The 8,360-nt window shown below is 39.4% G+C and overlaps 1 non-coding gene across 1 annotated transcript; it reads left to right on the top strand.

Moving 5' to 3' along the window:
• The first annotated feature begins 295 nt into the window (after nucleotides 1–295).
• Nucleotides 296–367, top strand: trnap-cgg. Its single transcript has one exon. It is a non-coding gene; the product is annotated as a tRNA-Pro (tRNA).
• Nucleotides 368–8,360: the final 7,993 nt, after the last annotated feature.

Here is an 8,360-nt window from a genome sequence, read left to right as displayed (position 1 = left end):
GGATTTATATCAAGGCAGAGCTGGGCTTTCATTTACAATCATGGGGCAAATTAGGACGCATCGTGAATTTTGATTGGACCTTCAATGTCAATTATAACAATACCTAAAAGGAGGTTTTCCCTGTTTAAACCTCAGATGTGCAGTTTGGTGCTCTGAGCGTTGAAATGAGAGGGAACACCACGGTGAGGTGCAAAGAGCCGGAGAAGATTGTAGCTGAACCTGGAGAACATTTCCAGGATTAAAGGACTGATGTCTCAGCAGGATCTGGAAAAACTAACCCATGTTTATCTCATGTGGCTCGTTGGTCTAGGGGTATGATTCTCGCTTCGGGTGCGAGAGGTCCCGGGTTCAAATCCCGGACGAGCCCTATTTAGGGGAGTGGTGGCAGAGTGGTTAGGGCAGCGTGCTTGTGCACTGAGAAGGATGCAAGCATTCCGGGTTCCTGAGCAAGACCTTTAACCACTGACTGCTCCCTGGGCACCCTACAGTGGCAGCCCACTGCTCCCCAAGGGGATGGGTTAAGATGCAGAAGTAAATTTCTCTATTGTGAGATCAATAAAGTTCAATTCACTAAGACTAAGAACGTAGAGAACATGGACCCGGTTCTGAAGTCCTTCCACTAAGACTAAGAACGTAGAGAACATGGACCCGGTTCTGAAGTCCTTCCACTAAGACTAAGAACGTAGAGAACATGGACCCGGTTCTGAAGTCCTCACAAAGACTAAGAACGTAGAGAACATGGACCCGGTTCTGAAGTTCTTCCATGGTTCCCTGGATCTCAGAGAATAGACTTTAAAATCCTTCTGTTAGTCTATAAATCCCTGAATTAACACCTAAATACATCACAGACTTGTTATCAGGGCATCAACCCTCCAGACCACTCAGGTCTTCTGGCTCCAGCCTGCTCTGCAGAACCAGAACCAGAACCAGACATGGAGAAGCAGCATTTAGTTCCTATGCTCCACTGATCTGGAACAAACTTCCAGAAAACTGTAAAAGTGCTGAAAGCCTGAGTTCCTTTAAATCAAGATTAAAAACACATTTGTTCAGGATTGCCTTCGACTGTTCTAGTTAAACTGTTTTACTGATTAGTTTAACTTTGTAGTCCAACTGTTTTTAATATTTGCTTTTAGTTTCTATTTTCTCCTGTTTTATTTTGTTTCTACATTTTATTCCAACTTGCTTTCATTCTATTTTTTCCCCCTATATTTTAATCATGTAAAGCACTTTGCATTGTCTCTGTACTGAAATGTGCTATACAAATAAACTTGCCTTGCCTTATAAGTCTGTTAAGGGGTCTAAAGAAGTCTGAATTTTTTTTTTTTTTTTTTTTTTTTTGGAAATTTGCCGTTACATGGTACAGAAAACAGTCTACAGTGGAGGAGATTTAAAAGAACTGCCAACATGGTCAGGACCGGCGGTCAGAGAAGGTTCTCCCTGATCGCATCCTGAAAGATGCTGAAATAAGTCTGTTATTAGGAGACATGTACAAAAAAGAACCTTAAATAAACCCAAATGGAATGGAAATGTTTAAAAGTCAGACACGTTTTATTATTGAACACCATCATTGATTTTTATTACTCACCATTTGAGCAGCACAGCTACAGCGACATGGCCTAAATGCCAGTTATCATTTTGAATTTTCATAAAGCCATAAAGCTGCAGGACAGATTATTTCAGAGGAACTGAATTTGGCAACAACATCGGGTCATTGTTATAAAACCCAAACTGAATGCCTCCTTTAGCCCGATCCTCCTGCTGCTCCTGTCCGTTCCCCTGGCCCTCCGGCCAGCGCAGAGATGGAATGGACAGGAACCGAATAGAGAGAAACACATAGAAGAAGTTTAACAGACAAAAATACAATATATATAAATATATATATATATATATATATATATATATATATATATATATATATATATATATAAAGACCACAAAATAAACCAGAAAACGGTGAAGTGGCAGATGGTTTCGACACATTTAGAAACTCCCAGACAGCCATGAGGAAGCAGCTGCCAGGTGTAGCACTGGGGGCATTTCAGCGACTGCTGTGGACATGCAAAGATTAGCTGAAACTTTCTCACCATTATAGTGGAGAAATAAAGAACAGCTGTGCTCTTTTTTAGGGAGGGAAAACTTTAGATTCAGCTCCTTTCCTCAGCAACGTCTCGGTGAATTAAATCTGAAGCATTGCTGCTTCACGTTGGGAGCCTGGCATGGAGTGTGGGGGTTATTTTTAAAACACCAGAGCTACGTCACGTCTCTGTGCTTCTCCTAATTAGCGACAGCCTGTGGAGAAGTACGGGGCTGAGGTGACTCCGCATCGCCTGGTAATGATGGATCACTGGAATCGATGCGAGGCCGGCGGAGCGGCAGAGCCTGGACCCGGTGCAGAGAGAGGGCTGAGAAAATATCTGCATTTTAGATGCAAATTCCTTCATGTTGTCACTCATTGAGATGGAACAATGTACGATTCAACGTGTTTCAACTCAATTCTTTATTTGATGTTGTTAAATCTCAAAATGAATGGACATAACGGTTAATGGAGGCGTTAATTGGGTTCAATGTGTGATATTTTAAATTCAGTAACAGGATATGAAAGACATATGAAGAGGGACTTTTGTGCACCAGAGGTGGGTCGACTAGCCAAGAGTTGTACTCACGTAAATGCAGCATTACTTTAACATTACTTTAACATATATTTACTCAATTAAAAGTAAAAAGTACCTGACCAAGAAATTGCTAAAGTAAGGGAAAAACATATTTTATAAGAAATATGACTTGAGTAATGAGTAACTCATCATAATAATATTTAAAAATGATCCAATCAGACAGACAAAATATAAAGGTATGTATAAATGCTTGTATTCTAAAGACTAAAGTTAAAAAAAAATACAAAATAACAAATTCAGGCACTTTTTAAAATTACATTTTTTCCAGCATAAAGCTATGGAAGTAATACTTGCAGCAGATATTTTATGTACTCTATAATACCAAAAGTATTTATTCTTCTGCTTTTACCATTAGATGAACTTTGATGACACCATATTTTTAATCCATATGGTCAAATGTGTTGATAGCGCTCCTCTGCCAGCTACTTTAATTATTCTGTAAACATCTTCCTCAGGACTTTTGCTGTATGTTTTTATTAGCAAAAACTTTATTAAAAAACATGTGCAGCTATGTACAGTGAAAAAAAGAATATCAAACACAAAGTAATCCTTTTTAGAAAAAACTCCAACTCATGAAACATACAGTTGACAAGATTTTTTGTTTTTTAAAATGCTATAAAATTAGGAAAATTATTTAAAAATTATTTGTAAACTCAGAAAATCTGTCTAAATACATCATATTTTAGATTGTCCAATTTGAAAAATATTTACACTTCCAGAAATGTCCTGACAAAGTTGTTTATTGATGTTTTGGAGTGTTATGCAATGATTTTGAAGAAGTCCAAAAGACAGCTTTGTGATTTTTTTTCTTCCTAAGGTGTAGAATTTCTGCAGATGTATAATATGTAGTCTCATGTCGATGATTGCTTCACTGTCGTGTTTTCCTTACTCTGAATCGTCTAATCCAGTCCCACTCCTTTTCCTCGTGTCTCCATGGAAGCTCTCCATGGCTCAGATCTCAGATCCTCTACCAGAAACAGGAGCAATCAGGGCAGCAGAGGAACAGGTGCTCTGAAGTTCAACTGTCCAATCTCTGCCAGATCTTTCTTTGCTAATTTGGTGCCGGTAAAAATCCTCCTGTCCCTTAATACTAAATCTGTATTGTGTGCTTATGGGTTATTGAACTGGTAAAGTTGACCAGTTGTAAGTATTTTACTGGGGACTATTTGGGGGGTCATGGTAGTAAAACCAGTAATTTATTTAGTTCATTCCAAAGGTGATCTATAAGTTTGAGCACAAGACTCAGGACAGTCCATTTCCTCAGCACAATGCTTTTTATTTTTATTTTTATTTTTACGTGTCCTGTCTGGCAGTGTGGCTTTAAGAATTGCGGTCTTAAAGCCAAAGAGAGCCCAACAGATTTTACTTTCAGAAGTGGAGCCTTACTGCTGTCATTATATTGATTTATTTATGTTATATATATATATATATATATATATATATATATATATATATATATATATATATATATATATAGAGAGAGAGAGAGAGAGAGAGAGAGAGAGAGAGAGAGAGAGAGAGAGAGAGAGAGATGCGCAACAATATAGTTATAGTGCTCCACTTGATTTATTTATTATATATATATATATATATATATATATATATATATATATATATATATATATATATAGATAGATAGATAGATAGATAGATAGATAGATAGATAGATAGATAGATAGATAGATAGATAGATAGATAGATAGATAGATAGATAGATAGAGAGAGAGAGAGGTACAAAAAGCTTTATTATTATTACTTTGGAATTATTTCAAGTAAAATACAAAGAAAGGAAGAGAAAAAGATGAGGCAAAACGTTAAAAGGGAGAAAAGGTGACAAAAATAAAGTAGAATAAAAACAGAGAGCAAGATAACATCCTCAGAGTCTGGAGGATATTTTATACCTGCTTTGGCGTCCAATTATTAAAAAACATTTTTTTTGACAATGTACTCATACTCTGCTCTAAACGGTAGAGTTACAGTAGAATATGTAAATCCAATCAATGTAAATCCAATCAATGACATTGATCAACATGAGCTCATTCAGAAATCTTTCTTTTCTTTTCTGTTTAGGGGAAATAATCTCTCATATGTCATGAAATGACAAACGAGGATTAGCCAAGTTACCACCACACACAATGCGAAGGATGGCAGTGAGGTAAAGGAAAATCTCCAATGATCAGTGTTGAAGAAATACAGTGAAAAGTGGCATCTTTTGTGCACATCTTTATTAGATGCACTAATAATTGCAGGGGGAGCTGTATTTAGAACCACCACAACCACTTTATTTCACTCCCACCATGCAGCGCATCCATAAAACAAAGCAAAAACTCTCCCAATAAAGGCCCACGGTATCCCATCAGTATATAAGCATAAAATCAGTGAGACATAAAAGATTTATACCAAGGAGGAAGTCTGCAAACAGTAGAAACTCCTGGGGGCATGTTTCTGGTGTCTGTCTGAAACATAAAGCAAGCAACTGTGAAACAATGGGATCCAAGCTGATGGGAATCTGAAAACGAATCAAGAACAGAACAACGTTGTGTTGTTTTAGACCTGCCCTGATGGAGCTGCCGAAGAGCCGAAAATCAGAGGCAAAAATAAACGTCAAGTCCAAGGATCTGCAGAGCAACTTGCAGATTGGATAATAAACATGAATGTTTGTTTTGGAGATCCTAGGAGAGTCTCTCGGGCCGTGTTAGTAAGCTGTTGTTCCAATTTGGAAGTGAAACCGAGACGATTGTCTCTTACGGCTGACAAATCCACAAGGTGAGGACGTAATAATCCCTGCTGGCTCACTACACTCACATCAAAAATCATTTGTTACTTTCAACAGATAAAAGCACTCATCCTCGGTCCATCAGATTGTTTTGGTCTTTATTATAGGTTTATTGTCATCACAAAGGCCTCCAACACTCAGTTTTCCATGGAAGCTAGCGATCAGGTGGGTGTTAAGGCAAGAAAACATGGTGGGACTGAATTCCTGACTTATATCTGCTGTGTGTCACGGCGGAGCGGGAGTGATTTACTGAGGGGTTGAGTGGGAGGTGGCATTGATAACTCAAGGTAATCAGTGTTTAACAGCAATAAGACGCCTGCTTATTGTAACGCTGTCACAGGAAAGGAAATCTGAAGTTTCACAGGATGAACTCAACTGATCTCAGGTTGAAAGGAAAACTGCACAGCAGTTAGAGAATGTGGAGGAGCTATTTCTGCAAGTGATGTTTTACTTTCACAAAATACATTTTGACAAAAAAATATGGAGATATTCAGTTATTTCATAAAATATTTCTTTATATAATTTTCCATGACAGACAAACCTTGGGAAGACCATTTATTGAAATCATCATGGATGGATGGATGGATGAATTGATGGATGGATGGATGAATGGATGAATTGATGGATGGATGGATGGATGGATGGATGGATGGATGGATGGATGGATGGATGGATGGATGGATGGATGGATGGACGGATGAATAGATGGATGGATGGATGGATGAATAGGTGGATGGATGGATGAATTCATGAATTGATGGATGGATGGATGAATGGATGAATTGATGGATGGATGGATGAATGGATGAATGAGAATGGATGGGTGAATTGATGGACGGATGGACGGATGGATGGATGGATGGATGGATGGATGGATGGATGGATGGATGGATGAGAATGGATGGATGAATTGATGGACAGATGGATGGATGGATGGATGAATGGATGAATGGATGGATGGATGGATGAATGGATGAATTGATGGATGGATGGATGAATGGATGAATTGATGGATGGATGGATGAATGGATGAATGAGAATGGATGGATGAATTGATGGACGGATGGACGGATGGATGGATGGATGGATGGATGGATGGATGGATGGATGGATGGATGAATGAGAATGCATGGATGAATTGATGGACAGATGGATGGATGGATGGATGGATGGATGGATGGATGGATGGATGGATGGATGGATGGATGGATGGATGGACGGACGGACGGACGGATAGATGGATGGATGAATTGATGGATGAATGAGAATGGATGGATGAATTGATGTACGGATGTACGGATGGATGGATGGATGGATGGATGGATGGATGGATGAATGGATGGATGGATGGATGGATGGTTAATGAATGGATGGATGGATGGATGGATGGATGGATGGATGGATAGGTGGATGAATGGATGGATGGATGGATGGATGGTTAATGAATGGATGAATGGATGGATGGATGGATAGACTGATGCATTTCCTCTCAGTCCCTGTTCTTCCTTCACAGTTTCCAACCGGCACATTCAGCTTCTTTTTAGACTTTTTATCCACTTTCTATCTTCTGCGTTTCTCCATCTTGGTCAATGAATAAAATTACAATGAGCGCTTTGGTCTCTGCTTGCTAACCAACCATGAGGCTATGCAGCTGTTGTGAACCTCATCAGGGTGCATAATGACAACAAAATGCTGTGGCGTTGTGTTTTCACTATGTAGATGGAGTCATGAACATAAAAAAGTGTTTTATCATGATAATTTGGCCATTGTATCTCCAGATTTTCCAGATTTATATCCCTGATGATGGTGATGCTAATCTTGTAATGGTGCTTTGGGAACTTCTTTAACCAACTTGGGCTTCCATTTAGAGGTCAGAACTGAAGGAATAAACGTATGCAATCTCAGAAGTTTGGCCCGAGGGTCGTCTTTTTAAAAAGAGGCGGTGCAAATTGTTGCTAAGCATCACAGCTTCCTGGGCTGCAAAACAATGGCTCTGGGCACCTTGCTATTACCGAACAGACCGATGCTACACATCCTTGTGACCGCCTGGTTGGAGCAGCTCAGTGTATCAAGCTTGGTGTCAAATGTAAAATAGTTTGATGTTAATTCAGAACAGTTTATAGTGTGTGGTACAAATTCAGCTCTGTGCGTACCTGTGTACGCGGAGTCCATGCAGAGTCCGCCTTGAGTATGTACGGACTCCACACAGACTTCCACGCACACCACCTATGCTGTGCAGACTCATATCCATGCATATATGTGGAGGCCTTTAGATCTAGTTATCTGCAGCGGGTAGAACTAATCAGGGTGAACTGGTGGTGGCAGAGGAGAGTGGAGCAGAAAGTGGAGGGAAACAGTCCAAAGTCTGAGAAAAAAACACAAATAAACAAGCCTATATATGACAGGGAGTCATCTGCATAACATGTTTCCTAAAGATAGAACCAAGGGGAAGCAGGTACAAAGAGAAAAGTAAGGGGCCCAAGACTGACCCCTGTGGGACCCCACAGTGAAGAGTAGCAGCAGAGGACACATGATCACGAAGTTTGACTCAGAAAGTTCGCTCTGCCAAATAAGAGCCAAACCACTGCAGTGCAGAAGCCCTGACACCCACACACTGCTCCAAATGAGACATTAAACTTTAATGGTCAACTGTGTGAAAGGCAGCAGTTAAAGCTAGAAGCACGACGATCACACAGTCCCCTGAGTCACTTGCTAAAAGCACATTGTTAAAAACTCTTAAAAGGGCAGATTCAGAATGTTGTAAAGCTTTAAACCCAGATTTAACAACCTCTAAAATACCACGTTTTTCTAAAGATGCAATCGGTTGCTTGTAAACAATCGTTTCACGATTTTTTTTAAAGATAAAAGGCAGTTTGGATAATGGCCTGTGATTTTCAAAAGTATCGGGATCA

This window comes from Fundulus heteroclitus, chromosome 8 (assembly GCF_011125445.2).
Source record: "Fundulus heteroclitus isolate FHET01 chromosome 8, MU-UCD_Fhet_4.1, whole genome shotgun sequence".
Classification (NCBI taxonomy): domain Eukaryota; kingdom Metazoa; phylum Chordata; class Actinopteri; order Cyprinodontiformes; family Fundulidae; genus Fundulus; species Fundulus heteroclitus.
The sequence above is the reverse complement of the archived record's forward strand: the minus strand, read 5'-3'. Positions and strand labels throughout refer to the sequence as shown.